Source organism: Lepidothrix coronata, unplaced genomic scaffold, assembly GCF_001604755.1.
Source record: "Lepidothrix coronata isolate B3197 unplaced genomic scaffold, Lepidothrix_coronata-1.0 Scaffold243, whole genome shotgun sequence".
NCBI lineage: Eukaryota > Metazoa > Chordata > Aves > Passeriformes > Pipridae > Lepidothrix > Lepidothrix coronata.
In genome coordinates, this window is record NW_016690423.1 from 153,199 (window position 1) to 167,413 (window position 14,215).

The 14,215-nt window shown below is 40.6% G+C and overlaps 1 protein-coding gene across 1 annotated transcript in view; it reads left to right on the forward strand.

Moving 5' to 3' along the window:
- The first annotated feature begins 412 nt into the window (after positions 1–412).
- Positions 413–14,215, forward strand: part of ARHGEF4 (Rho guanine nucleotide exchange factor 4) — a 218,378-nt gene continuing 204,575 nt past the window's right edge. Inside the window, 1 exon segment of the mRNA XM_017834879.1 lies at positions 413–439. The gene's annotated coding sequence lies outside the window, so the exon portion shown is untranslated.

Consider the following 14,215-nt stretch of genomic DNA (forward strand, 5'->3'; position numbering starts at 1 on the left):
AGTTCTGGCTTGTCCCTGTGCAGAGCAGACTGCTGCACAAGGGCTGCGGTCCCTGCCTGCTGGCATTTGAAGGTCCAGGAGTGGTCCCCTGATCAGCTACAAGTGGGAAAACATAGAGGCTGCTGCTGATTGCTCAAAAGGTGTGTTATGTCAGAGCAAGCATCGTGTGGGAATTGCAGGCATATGTTGACTGCAGGGGATATGACAGGAGGAGTGAGCACTGGGATGCAATCCAGCTCCTTTACAGTTGCTAGAGCCAACTTGCCTTCAACATCTGTACTCAGGATTGCCTGCAGGAATAGAAATTATGTTCCACTTTATTCCAGTGAGCCATCACAGGAAGGTTTGGCTCTCTAATTCATTGTATTTTCTCTTTCTCAAATTTGTATGAACGTGAAAAGAAAGGGAAGTAGTGGTAGCTGTACCCATCGGGAACCAGGTGAGCCAGACACCTTGTAAAATGTATCAGACTAAACAAATGTGTATGTTTTCTGCATTTCATTTGCTGTTTCTTATGGACAGACTGTATATGGGTGTGAAGGAATTTTGTTTTTACCTTTTGTATCCTGAAACACCCTTTCTAACAATAAAATGTATAACTTACAGGTAGCCCTATGAAAATCATTCAAGGTGGTATTTAATATGGTTAATGATCAAAAAATTGGATGGCAAGCATTTACTCGCTGCCGTGTCTGGTGCTTCAAGGTAGTTCAAGAGGATGGAATCTTTGGGTATTAGATATGTTAAAAGATACTGAAGCTCTTGATTAGTTCTTCATCAAACCACAGCGTTCTCTTCCTTTACTCAAATATCCTCTCTGTGGTAGGGAAGCTAATTTGAAGACAGCATAAATTTCTGGATGAAGTCACCAATAAAGTTAATCTTATTGATTAAAATTATGCCTTTTAGTTGTCAATGCTGTTGAATTCTCATATTTGATACAATTAAACCTAAGAGGTCCTTAAAAAGGTCCTTAAAATTGTTCTTAATGTACAAGTTTGAACTGTCACAAGGCACAGATGAGCTGCTTAATGTTTAGCTAAAAATTACTTAGTTAATCTCTTGCATATTTTCTTCATATTTTGGCCTATGAAGGACTGTTCATTATTTGAGAATGTCTTGGCTCCATCTGCAAGATCTCATTTATTCTTTTGAAATTTGCAGCCTTCCCAAGCTTGGCATCTGTGATATCACAGACAATGAATTACTGTGGCTGGAAGTCTCTGGAATTAAAAAACCCTCCTCCGTAAGAACATAATTTTTTTTTTTACGGATTTGGGGTTTGTTCTGAGGAAACACAGTTGACAAAAAAATAAAGTTTTCAAAGCTAACAGATTTTTCATCTTCTTTTCCCCCCTCCAAATGAACAAGGGAGTACTGATGCCGAGGACTTGCTCTTTAAATAAATGGAATCTTTCTCTCCTCTCTTGGCAACAACAACAGTATTCTTGTGCTGTATGACAAGGCTTGCTGGTGCTATATTTGTCTTGTAGCTCTACACACATTTGCAAGAGGTTGTTCAATAAGAGAAAGGCAAAGAGCCAATACAGTTTAAAGAAAGTTTATTCTACCCCAGTCTTAACTTTTTGGGTTGGCTTAAAGACAAGGCTACATACTTCTGGAGGATCAGGGAATATCATTACTGTTGTGAAAGTAAAACTTTCCTGAGTTGTCTCTGGAAGGATTAGGGCTGTGGAGAAGGGGGGGCTGGGGGTGTGACACCACAGACGTTTTGAAAATGGAGTTCAACAGATGTTTGGGTGCATCAGCAGAAGAGGAAAAAGGAAGACAAGAGGGTGGGGAAGATGATATTAATAATGCTGGCAGTAGTGCTGTCCATGAAGAGCTGGATTTGGGACAAATGTACCTTACCCGTTTCCCTGAAAGATATATAAAAGTGAAATTCCCTCTCACAGTGTACCTGACATGCTGGCTGTTGCTGAAACTTTGCAAGGTAAGAAATTTTAGTACAAATCTGTGGCATTTTTAACTTCCTATGTGTTTAAAATACGAAGTTTCTGCTGAAGCATTTGAGAATTTATTGTGTACCATACAGTTGCCTTCATGCTTTATTAGGAAAAGGAGCATTGTACATATTGACTTTGTAGCCAGAAACAGGTGATTCGACAAGGGAAAACTTGAAGGGGCTACTAATGAAGTCCTATACAAAGCAATACACTAGTAATAGCTAGCCAGTTTGTCTCTGTGTACTGTTACATAGTTACAAGGGATTTGAGATTATTTTATGTTAATTTAAAGGTGAAATTTCTTGTAATGCTCTTCACTGGTTTACATTCATCTCTTGTGCTGGATGAGTACCAGAATGTACTTTAATCCTGAAAATGTGAACATTGTAAAAGCAAAGAATTGGGGGGGGGCTTGGAACATTTTTGTCAAATATAATGGGGAATCAGTTTTTGAGGTTGTGGTGGGACTTATTTAAAAATTGATCTGGGCACATCTAATAAAATTACTTTTGCCTAATGTGTTACTGGATGGGAAGCAACAAGGCATTGGCTCAGGTATAAACACCATAGTTCATTTCATTTCACCTCGCAAAAAGCTGTTTTAACGTTCAGATTGGAGTAAGGAAACCTCCAAAAGCGATATATTTGAACTTCAAATGCTGGTTCGTTTATGCATAACAATGGTATATTAGTAAATTTAGAATGTGTAATAGGTCTTGATTTGTCTCTCTGTTACTGCATTCAAGCCTTAGTTGATGGCACTTAGTTGACGGGCAGATCACCAGATAGATCAAAACAAATGGCAAGGCAGCATTTGCTGGCTGCTTTTTCTTCTAAAGTGTGTGACAGAGGAAATCCATGATGATGATGGGGTGGAGACCACAGGAGTGGGGCCAGGTGGTGCCTCAGCAGCAAGGAGCCTTCCCCTCTATGTGTGTGGCAGCTTTGGGGCAGTTACATCTGCTTTTTTGCCAGCATAGCTATGCAAAACTATAACATAAAAACCAGTACTAACAGTTTTATCTGTTAGATTGCTAGACAGCTTTTTCCATGTATATTCATAGTGTCTTGGCTCTTGTCTGTGTTTATCCTGTGGTGCCAGTTGCTTGCATTAGGTGGCAGATAGAGACCCTTCCATGTGACTGTTTCGTGTAGTCTCTCTCCTTGCTTACTGCAGGGATTTTTCGTGAGGTTGAATGAGAGGGGTAGGAATCCACACAGCCCTGAGGGTGGAGTAAATAGCCCTAGGGCAGATGTCTGAGCAGCCATTCAGAGCCATCCTGTGAGGCAGAGACTTCCTGATGGTTTTGGGAGTGCTAATCCAGGGTGGGGAAGGTTGCGCCTTGTCTGGATTCTAATTGATTTTATTGATTTTCTTGTACTTTGACCTGTTTGCAGCCACTGAATTTGTAGGTTTTAAGAGCCATACCTGTATTACAGAATGAGCCAGAGCCAGTGGCTGTACATCAAGTAGCTGGTCTCTGTGTGTGCAACAACTACAATACCTGGGATCACTGCCTGTGCATAGATATTTTAGTAGATTAGTTGAGATATGTGCAGGAAACATTGAGTGGCTGGACAGAATGGTCTTGTGCAAACGTTACCCTCTAGGATAAATGGTTGTTCCATTTCTTCGTGGATGTAGTTTCTTAAATGACAGGAAGAGTTTACAAAACACATAAGGTAGAAGAGGTTTTTCTGTCTGTGATTGTCCCTTCTCATATATAGCATTATATTTGCACAGTGCATATAAGTTTTTTCAGTCGAGAAGGGAAAATTCATCCTGCAGTAGAGTGAAGAGAGGTAATGTAGCTTCTGCTAAAGTCACAAATTTCTTTAGACAGCTTTCTGAGAACTTTACAATGCCCCAGCTAAGCCAAGAGGATAACTAAACCTCTGATTTATTAATGCTTCTTTCTTGCTGAGCTTTCTTAAAGACTGTTCAGATTGGAGACCCCATTTTCTTATTTCCTGACACTCTTCCATGGCTTAAATCTCTTCCAAGTCCTAATCCATTCAAAAAGTGCTATTTTTTTTCTCCTTCCCCCTTGCAAGAACAAAAGCAGCACAGTGTTGCTTTTTCTCAGGTTCTGCAGCTTGGCAGAACCCAGGAATCCTGCCGTGGTGGGAGGGGAGGGAAGGCCAACAGCATTGAAATGGTGCTGTGTTACAGAGTCACCCTTTGTGACAGCTTGTGTACATCCCCTATGCATCAAAATGGTTCCAGTTCTTGGCTACAAATAGGGCTCCAGGTGGTCATGACTTGGAAAATGTCAGGGGCTCCCTATAACTCCTTATCAATGCTACCACAAAAGGGGAAGTAGTCACGTGTCCTTTGTGTGAGTGGTGGAATGAGCCCTGTGTCTCACCTTTCTGTAGACTAACACAATGAAGAGAGACTGTGTTTAGCAGGTGAGAAACCAGACACTGACCCGTGCCTACTCTCAAGCAGTTTGACGTGAAGTTTAGGTACAAAATACTCAAATCCCACCCATGAGCAACAGGAATACACGCAATAAGCCTGTCAGAGTTCAAGAAGCCTCTTCTGTAAACTGCCATATGGGAAACATGCCACTTGTGTCCCCAAGGTTGGCTTCTGTTTTTAGGGGTCATCACTCCTTGTGGGGAAGAGAGAAGAGGTTTTGAACCTTTCTAAAAGTGCCATGAGCCACCAAGGTTGTAGTTTCAGCCGGTGCTCCTTTTCAAGCCCCATATACAACATGAGACAGTTGCGAAGAAAGGATGGTTGGACACACATTTTGTTGAGATGTCTCTCAACAAGTTAAACTTTTTGCTTCTGTACAAAGATTCAGGTGGCTAAATGTTACAGCTTGTCTATAGATGGAACTTTTCTAATCTCTCATATATTATCCAAGTTAGTGTTCTCAAGCCATCTTTTGAAATGGTGAGTTTCTCCTCTTGGGCTACCTGGTTTTGCACCAAGTAGCCCTTTCTTGCAATGGGCTTGGATGAGTGAGTTTGGATGTGTGAGTTTGACTTTCAAACCTTGTGAGGGCAGCTCTGCTGCCAGATCTCACACGTGGACAGTGCTTCCCTGACATTTTGATTGCATATTTCACACTAGTGGACTTGGATTATTTTGTAACCAAACTGCATGAGAGTGCACACAGATTGGTGCCTGGTTGCTCACCTGCCAAACACAGTCTCTCCTCATTCTATTAGTGTTAGTTGTTCCCATCGTAAATCAGCTCTTTATTTTACAGTTTGTAAACCTGTATTGTGTCTAAAGATACTTGCTCACAAAGAAGCAAACAGCTTTATGAACTTGGGAAAATTTTTAGAAACAAATAATTAAATTAGTGCAGTCTCCTGTGGACAATTCCCTTTTTTATGTATAACAATGATTTATATTGATTTAACAAGGTGATTACTTTCTAGCTTAAATAAATAGAGTTCTGAAACACTTTGAAACAAAGATACCCCCAAAGAGAGATGGACATTGTGTTCCACCCTGGTTGCAGGTCACACTAACTTTTCAAAACAGTCAATAGTTAAAATGTTAAGTTTGTGAGGAAGAGAATAAATGATTAAAAAAAAATCCTAAAAATGCAAGCAGGCTTTACTTCAGATTTAACATAAATTTAGCTGAATTGATGCTCTGTTACAGTAATTTACAGTAGTTCAGTAATATTCAATACCTCTGAATATCAAAACCACTTGGTTAATGCATGTAATTTCCCTGTTACTTACGGTACCTTAAGCATTTTCTGTCAGCTCACCTGGTATTTTTTTAACAGCCTAAAATCCACACAACAGGCAAAATAATGGTGAGATGTGTAATCTAATTTCTTGCCTGTGTACATACTTTTAGATACCAGGTCCTATGGAGCTCCCAACTTTTGTTGCTATTAATTTGTACATGCTACATAAACCTACCAGACTGGATCCCCAGGGAAAGATTAAATCACTGTCCTGTTATTTAGGGAATAGGAGCTTAACTCTCAGCTATTCCTCTGATTTATTACTCTGTATTCATAATCTCACTGTCCTTGGCTCAGCTCATTGTCTGTAAAAGGGATAGCAAATGTTTGATTTTTTTTCCTGAATTTATTTTGATTTTTAGTTGTGATTATAAGCATTGTAGGGCTGGACTATCTTTCAGTATAAATATAGCAGTGGTAAGGGCAGCCTAATCAACAGTGTGGGATGAATCCCTTTCAAGGGGAAAGAGGAGACTGATTTTCCTATACTGTGAATTAATTTTCCAGCCATTAGGCTGTGATCATAAGGAAGTGTAGAGGCACTACCTGCTTTCTTACGCCATCTGTTTGAGGAAAAAAAGGATGAAGAGAGGCAATTTTTAGCCCTTTCTTAGTTGGTGACTTCTACAAGTTTTTCAGTGAAAGTGTGGCCACTTCTGCAGATGTCACATTTTCCATACCAGCAGGCTGGAAACCCTAAGACACAAGTGGTTTCTTCAGGAGAGATCTCTCTTTGGATTCCAAATGACAGCCCCTAAGAAAACCATCTAGTGAAGGGAGAAAGGGTTTTCAGATATATCTTGTCACTATTTTGTAATGGTTAGCTGGGATTGATGCCTGCAAACATGCCATTACTCTGGTTTCAGCACTCTCCATGTACTCTGCTGAGAACACTTAACTGTTTTAAGTTTCAAGCATGGGCAAGTTGGGTCTGGAAAACCCAATTTGAGGTTCCTATATCTTTTTGAGTTTGTTTTCAGCATGACTTACTGTGCTCAAGAAAGATTTCGGCAGAGGAAGGAGCTGAACCGTGGTAGACAGAGTGTGAGACATGTTTAACCAGCGGACAGTCCTTCCTGCCCTGTCCTGGTAGGTGGTGCTTGGATCAAAAAGTGGAAATACTGCAAGGGAAACTGGCTGATTCCCTTCACAACTATTTTGCAGCTACCTTAAGTGTTTGTTGGAAGTTACAAGGGATTTGGTGGTGGTTTGGTTGGTTGGTTGGTTGGTTGGTTGGTTGGTTGGTTGGTTGGTTTTGTTGTTGTTATTTGATATGCTTACACGGTCTTGCTGTGTCTAGAACTCCTCCCTAATAACTTGTGAACACTGTGGCCAATTTCAGCAAAATTTGAGGGAGGCAGAAGTTACAGAGTTTCCATCGGGGAGACAGAAGAAGGTACTCAGGGAGTGGGAACAGACACTTTGCTAATTCTCCTCCTGCGGGAAAGGCTCCTGCATAAATCCATCCCTTAATTAACATCAGAAACATTGTAAAATGTTTCCATTTCCACATTGGAGAACTGCAGAGCTGTAGGAAACAGGACTCTGTTGGTTCAGCTGCTTGTAGAAATACATGTTTTCTCAGTAAAGTGTTTTTTATTTGGCTGTTAATGGAACTCCAGTGAAGCTTACTGTTTGTCTTTAGTCCTCAGAGTAAAAGCCAAGATTTTTAAGAAGTGCAACTTGAGACAACTAAAGAGAGATGTTTTTCAGGAAGCCCTACGCTGACTTTTTAAGCTGTCGGCCAGAATTTCAAATCTCCTTTCACTCATTTGGTCAAAGCTGTCAATATTTTATTTAGGGTCAGGCTCTGAGGGTGAACAGTCTGATTAGATACACTAAACTCCTAAAACATCATAAGATGTTCTATGGGGCTTATTTAGTTCAGGGGAAATATTTCTGAATCTGTTTTCCTTTAATTTGTGCTCCAATTTTCTGGATTCCTTTGGACCAGAAATATTGAAACAGCCTGTTTTATATTGGAATAGTACTTGAAGTGATGGGTAGGAATAAGTGCTGCAGAGAGACAAAGCAATGAAAATGGAAAACAGCGGAGGGAAAATTGGAATGTATTGAACCTGTCAGAGAACTTGGTTCAGATTGGTTTTGCATCCTGGGCAGAGATTCAGTTCTTTACGGGCAGTGTAAACCACTCAGCATGTGCTGGGGACTTTGACTTCCTCCTTTCCCCGTCCCAAAAAGCCAAGAATTGAATTTTTTTCCAGTATCTTTAGTATTCATCAAGCCATGTCCTGGATACAGCTCTGAGCTACAATCAGTGTGTTCAGAGTGCAGGCTGTGAGCTGCAGAACAATTCTGAAACATTCTTTAGAAAGCCTGGGGAATGATTGCTGGAAAAGCCAGCCACATCCCTTTTTTCCAATCTCGTTCTCTTAAAATTATCAACCTTCCTTTGTGTGGGGCAGTGTGTGTTCAGTAGCTACTTTTCAGTAGCTATCTTTCTCAGTTATTTAAATAATGCTCTCAATCCAAGCTGTATTGTTCTCTTTATGCTGTTCATTTGAGACCAATTCCTGCCATGAACCTGTAGACTCATGCGGCACTGGAGCTCATGAATCAGGGCAGAGCTTTCTTGCTGAATTGTGACCTGATGATCAGCTTAAATAAAACATAACTGAAATCCTGCATGACTAGCAGAGTACACAGCATGGATTAAGAATCTGTAAATAGATGACTGAGGACAAATTACTTCTTATGCACACTGGAATGTTTGATGCTCTTCCTAGAAAGTTTCTCATTATTACAGAAATCTAATACAGTGCTGTATTTTGTTTCTCCTCCTGTTTGGTTTTTTTTTTGGAAGAAAAGCAGAACTGGTGTTGGACAGAAATAAAACCTCTTACTTGATGCTTCAGGTGCAGTGGTCTGAGTGAGATTATTTACAAATTTGGATTAAAATTGGCAAATAAGGAAGAATTTGTGCTGCTACAAGCCTTGAATAAGATGTTGCCAGACAGCACGTTGTATAAATACCCACCAGAATGCTTGGGCAGGGCAGTTTTAAAAGTTAGCTACATCACTCTGCCACTCAGGAGTAAGCATATTCTTTCTACACACTTAACTCTGAGTTATTTGGAAACTTGCATTTACACTGAAATCAGTGTGTCTACATGTGAAAAAGCTGGTTTTTGTAGAGCCATCAACCTTAATCATACTATCCCAATTCCTGTGAAAGGGATGTAGAATAATATGGATAATTAAAGACAACAAAAAAAAGCAATCAATTTTTATCCCTTTGCATTGAGTTTTATTAGATATATTGCATTTTTCCCTTAGTCAAAGGCAAGTTTTATTCTTTAACTCTCAGCTTTGCTTTTGGATTAAATCAGTGAATTTATTTGCAGATTACAGAAAATAATATAATTTTGATTATGGTCATTATAAGTAAATTGTCATTTAGATTCTAGGAAAATAAAACAGCAGGATAAACCTTGAGAGCTCACCTTTTCTGTCTTTATGCAATAGATAAGTTGCTGTTTAGAGAACTTCCTGATCATAGAGGAATCAGGATGGAATTATTTACCATAGTTCAGATGCAAGCTCTGAGAACAGACCCAAGTTCACAGGCAAAGTTTCAAGCAATGCCTGTCCAGTTCTACCCCTCCAAATTCTCCACTCCACACTCTGCCAGTTGCTTCTGTCCCAGGGGCAGCCCCCTGAATGTGCAGCTGCCACCCTGAGCCATGGTTTTAGGATCCAGATGTGTTCCCATGAGCTGCAGTCAGCACTGCTGTTTCCTCCAGCCATTCCAGCTGATTTTCCATGTTGGTGTAAGCAAGACCCCCTAAGGCAGACAAGGTCAGTGTAGCATCCATTTATATTGTACAGGTGAGATGAGTCTATCCCTTGGACATCATCTGGAAAACTTGTCTAGCAAGTTGTGTTGCAAAGTTATTTACTAAAATCTTATATACTGATTAACAACACGTTGTGGTGGCATCATATGAGCCAGGAAATTAACAACATGAAAGATACTTTTTATTTATAGCTTTTAGCTTTATTTATAGCTCCTTCTGTATTTTCTTTAACTTTTCCTGGTAACTGTATTTGATATTATTCCCCAGAAAGTGATATCAATGCCTTATATTAACTTACATGGGAGAGAATGTCACAGTCTTTGTTATACTTTGTGTGTTCCTGCAGAGCTAAACTGAAAAGAGTAGGGGGAGGGGGGAACCCTAGTATTTGGAAACATTTTGTGAATGTTTCTGTGCTGCCAAGACAGACAGATAGCTTTCGTGCTCAGACACAAAGTTATGGGGTGGGGCAGGCAGAAGGGATTAATTTTGTTTCCATATGAATAAGTAGGGGTTTTTTGGGTATTATTTGCTATAATCCCATTAGCAAAATGGACAACCCTAGCACAGTTTGGTAGCCTGTCTCTCCCTGCTGAGGCAGAGACCAGGCCCTTAAGGTGTGGTGAGAAGCGCGTGGGTGATAAACCAGAATGTGGGAGAAAAATTCATGTCAGTGCTCAAGAGACAATAACTTTCATAATGTTGCCAGTAAAGTTTTCAGATTGGAATTTTTTCCCTTAAAGTCCCAGCACGTGGCTGCATGAGGGTCTGATTTAAGAAAAAAAAAAAGAGTTTTCAGGTGCTATAACTGCAGAGGAAAACTGAAATACCAATTTGCAATGGGAAGTTCTCAGACAATGACTCTTTTATCCTTGGAATTGTCAGTCATCTTGCAAGTGTTTTAGACCTTGGATCAACTTGTAAAAGATGCTGATTATAATAGCTGCTACATTGACTTTTTTTTCTTTGCTTAGTCCAAATAAAGATTCTAAATGGCATGAGTATAGCAGCATTCATCCAAAAAGTGCAGGCTTTCATTTCACTTCCCACATAAATAGCCAGCCAGGATGCCCAGCAGAGAGAGAGTGCAGGGGGACTGACATCAGCAAAATGTGTTGGGAGCAGGGGAAAACCTCCTAAAAAAAAAAAGAGGGGAGAACGAAAGAAAAAAGAAAAAGAAAAAAAATTACATTTAAGCTGCTGGAAGCAGGCAAAGGCTCCCAGAGCAAATCTGCACACAAGACATCCTGGGAACTGCAGTGGTGATAAATAGCGGAATGTTTCCCACTGTCTAGCAGACCTGCATTTGCCACTCTCCTAAGAAGATAACTGGCTGTTGAATTGTGAGAATGACAACACAGGGTGCCAATAATGAAAAAAAAAAGTGATCTTAGTGTAATCTCACAGCATTTCCAATCTTACTGAAGCCAGGGCTCTGCAGACACCTTTGTTTTCATGGATATGTGCTCTTTTCCATCCTATTTGCTTCCAAGTATCTGTCAGCTCTAAGAGAACGGCACCTCTGGCTCCCCTGTCTTATGTCCAGAAATCCGTGCAGAGTGATGTTTGTTTGTGTTGGGGACCACTGACACTGATCCCCAGGGGAGCAGCAGCCTGGCTGGAGCCTGTGTTTGTCCAAACCCTCTCTGGAAACTCACACTGTGGATTGATGTGCATCCCACAGCACTGACTTACCTCGTGTGCTCAAAGCAGGTGTGCACTTCCAGAGCAGCAGAGCTCGTCCTTTCCAGATTGACAAATGTGTACAATCCTTTGTGAAGACACTGAAGATTTGTGTTCACTCCTGTTCCTGCTTCAAGCATCCAATAGGGCCTTGGATAAATTGCTTTATCTCTGCATCAGTTCGTCATCTGAAGGGAATACTTGATTATTCCCACTGGAACGTACACAGCTCCCTGAGAGAAAGGATGTGCCTGTGTGCCTTGTACAGCAAGTCTCCAATTTGGGCAGCAGCCTGTAGCTGTCACTGCATTACAGACAAAGAGCAGCTGGAAGAGGAGAAGGCCACTCATTAGCAGGAGAGAAGAACTGAAATTTGAATGCCAGTATGTTAAAAAGCATCCAAAATTAATGGAACATTTGAGTTTTCAGATTTGCTTTAGAGTTGTGTAATAAAAAATGTCAGGACATTGCTGAGGAGATTTCGCAACTGTTTTTGACTTTTAGGTGCCTTTTTTTGGTGGTACTTATGCCTGGAGCAGTTCCAACCCCTAATTGCTTGTTTATCAACCCATTTCACCCTCCCACGCACACACTTGTAGCAACACAACACTTTCTGGGATGCACTGTGAAATAAGGAGTAGACATGTCTGAAAACTTCCTCTCTCCCACTTGCCCCAGTTGATTTTCACTTCCATGGAAGTGCCATGTTTCTGAGCACAGTTCCACAAGCAGTGCAGAAGCAGGCATGGATGTTGGTCAGCTGGAATTTCCTTACACTGTATTGCCACAAGAGCATGGGACCATATCACATTCTCATTAGCTCAGTCAGAAAGGCTTTCAGAGAAAACCAAACCTACCTAGACAAGGTCAGGACCTGTGTTGTAAAATATACAGCAGTTATGAAAAGATTCAGGGAATATTCTATTATCAGAGAGAAATCATTGTTTCAGTAGATCAAAGGAGAAATCTCAGTGCCTCGGGGTTATTTACATGTTGTGTTTGATCCTGCTGTCACTTTGCTCTTCCTCTGAGCAGCACCAGGAATGGATTATTGTCAGGGGATGGAAAAAGGAAGGTTAGAGACAGAAACTATTTTTACTTGCCAGTTCTTCAGGTCAAGTGCAAAACTCAAGAAGTGACTACACAACGGCTTATAAAATAGAAGTGTGCAGAATCAAAAATGCATTCTTCAGAAATCTGATAACTTCACTTGTTTTCAAATATGCCATTCTTGATGATGTTTGGTGGAAATGGTTTAGAAGAGAGTAATGGTTTCTTATTTGGTTGGGGTTTTTTTCAGAGTGAGGTTTGTGTAAGCTATTTTTGTCAAATGGTTTACTACTGCCACCACAAAAATGGTAATTCTTTATAAAAAAGGAGCAGACAGAACAGGCTAAAAATGAGCGTGAAGAAAAACATATAGTGTTGAAGGCTATTCTAGACCAAGTTTCTGTGAACTTCATTGTTCAGGGATAAACTGTTTTTGCTTTCAATTAAATCCTATTTATTTAAACAGTTATAGCTTCAAGAGTTACATGGAGTTGCAGATGGTTCATTCTCCTTTCTTCTCATCTTTATGAACCGCTCTGCAGTTTCTCTTAAAGCTCCTCAGACCTGCAGTGCCTATTCTAAGACAGAAGTTTTAAGTGAGTGTGTTAAAAAGGGATGCTGGAACTGAGGGCAAGAAGAGAAGAACATGAGAAGAACATGCACTTCTCTAGGGAAACACTGGGGCACTTGCTGCTGGGAAGGTTCAAAGCTGCCATAACTTATGGTGAACAGCTAAAGGGATAAATATATGTGAGTGTGTCTGTGTGTGCATTACTACCACTGACAGGACCATGATCAGTTTTCCAAGTTCTTCTATATTGTTTTATAACTTTCCTGAAAAACAGAAGCCAACTTTTCATTTGTCCTTGGAAAACCCTAAAGAATGTGTTGCTATTGTTACTTCAGTAAGTTTTGTGGGATGGAGGGATTTTACTCCTGTGAGTAAAGAATTATTCATAGCCTCCAGTGTTACTGTAGCTGAGAATCTTCTTACTCATCTTAAAGATTACAGTGAAAGCAATGAGGTGGGAGAGGTCCTTAGACATACAGAAAAGGAAACCTGGAGAAGTGTGTGTAAGGCATGAGGATTGGGGTCATTGTATGGAATAGAACATCAATTATTGTTTTATAAGGCATCAGTATTGGAGATGGGCAAAAGGTCTTGAGGCAGAACCTTCAACTTGAAAGTTTTATTTTTCTTTTTCATTTCCAACACAAAGTTCAAGCCAAGTTCACTGAAGTTTGTGAACCCTTCAGCAGCAGTTGGCGAAGTTACAAGCAAGCCTGAAATGGTGTGTGGTTTGGGTGCAAATCAGGATGGGTTTGATCCCAAGCCACTTGAAACACAGCACTTTTTGGCAGTGTGTAGCTTTGTGTTTCAGCCTTCCAGCCCAGATCTGGACTCACCCAGAGGGAAGCTGTGGCTTAAAGCCCCGTGAATGGTGCCTGCTGTACTTGGCACTGGTTTTTCATGGAAATGGTGAGTGCTGTGTACTTGTCCTGGATAGATGGCTTAGGTTCCAGCTCAGCTGCAGGGTCATTATACACACATCCATATGTCTGAACTTCAAAGGTGATGAGGTAACATGTGGGTTTCATCCAGTTTTCCACAAGGAGTTTTCTTCAGAACAGACTCACTCCTGGAGCTACACTAAGGCTCTGGAGAAAGCCAGAGTAATTCCAAAGGGTGCACATTGGCACTCTTCCTCAGCATTACTTCTGGTTTAATTACTCTAAAGGAATTCTTAAAAAGTTAATCCATAAAGACTTCTTGACCTGTAAAGTAGATTCCTTTACATGAATCTAGAATGTTTCTCAGTTCTGTTCTGTGTAGTGCAAGGTCTGGGGAAAATTTGCAGAAGCCAAAGTTGGTTCCTGCAGGTCTCATGGATTTTTTTGTGGCCCCTGCCACGATGGCAGGATAAAACCTTTGGTAATCCAAAATGACCAAATGGTGGTCCTGTCTGTGTTAAAG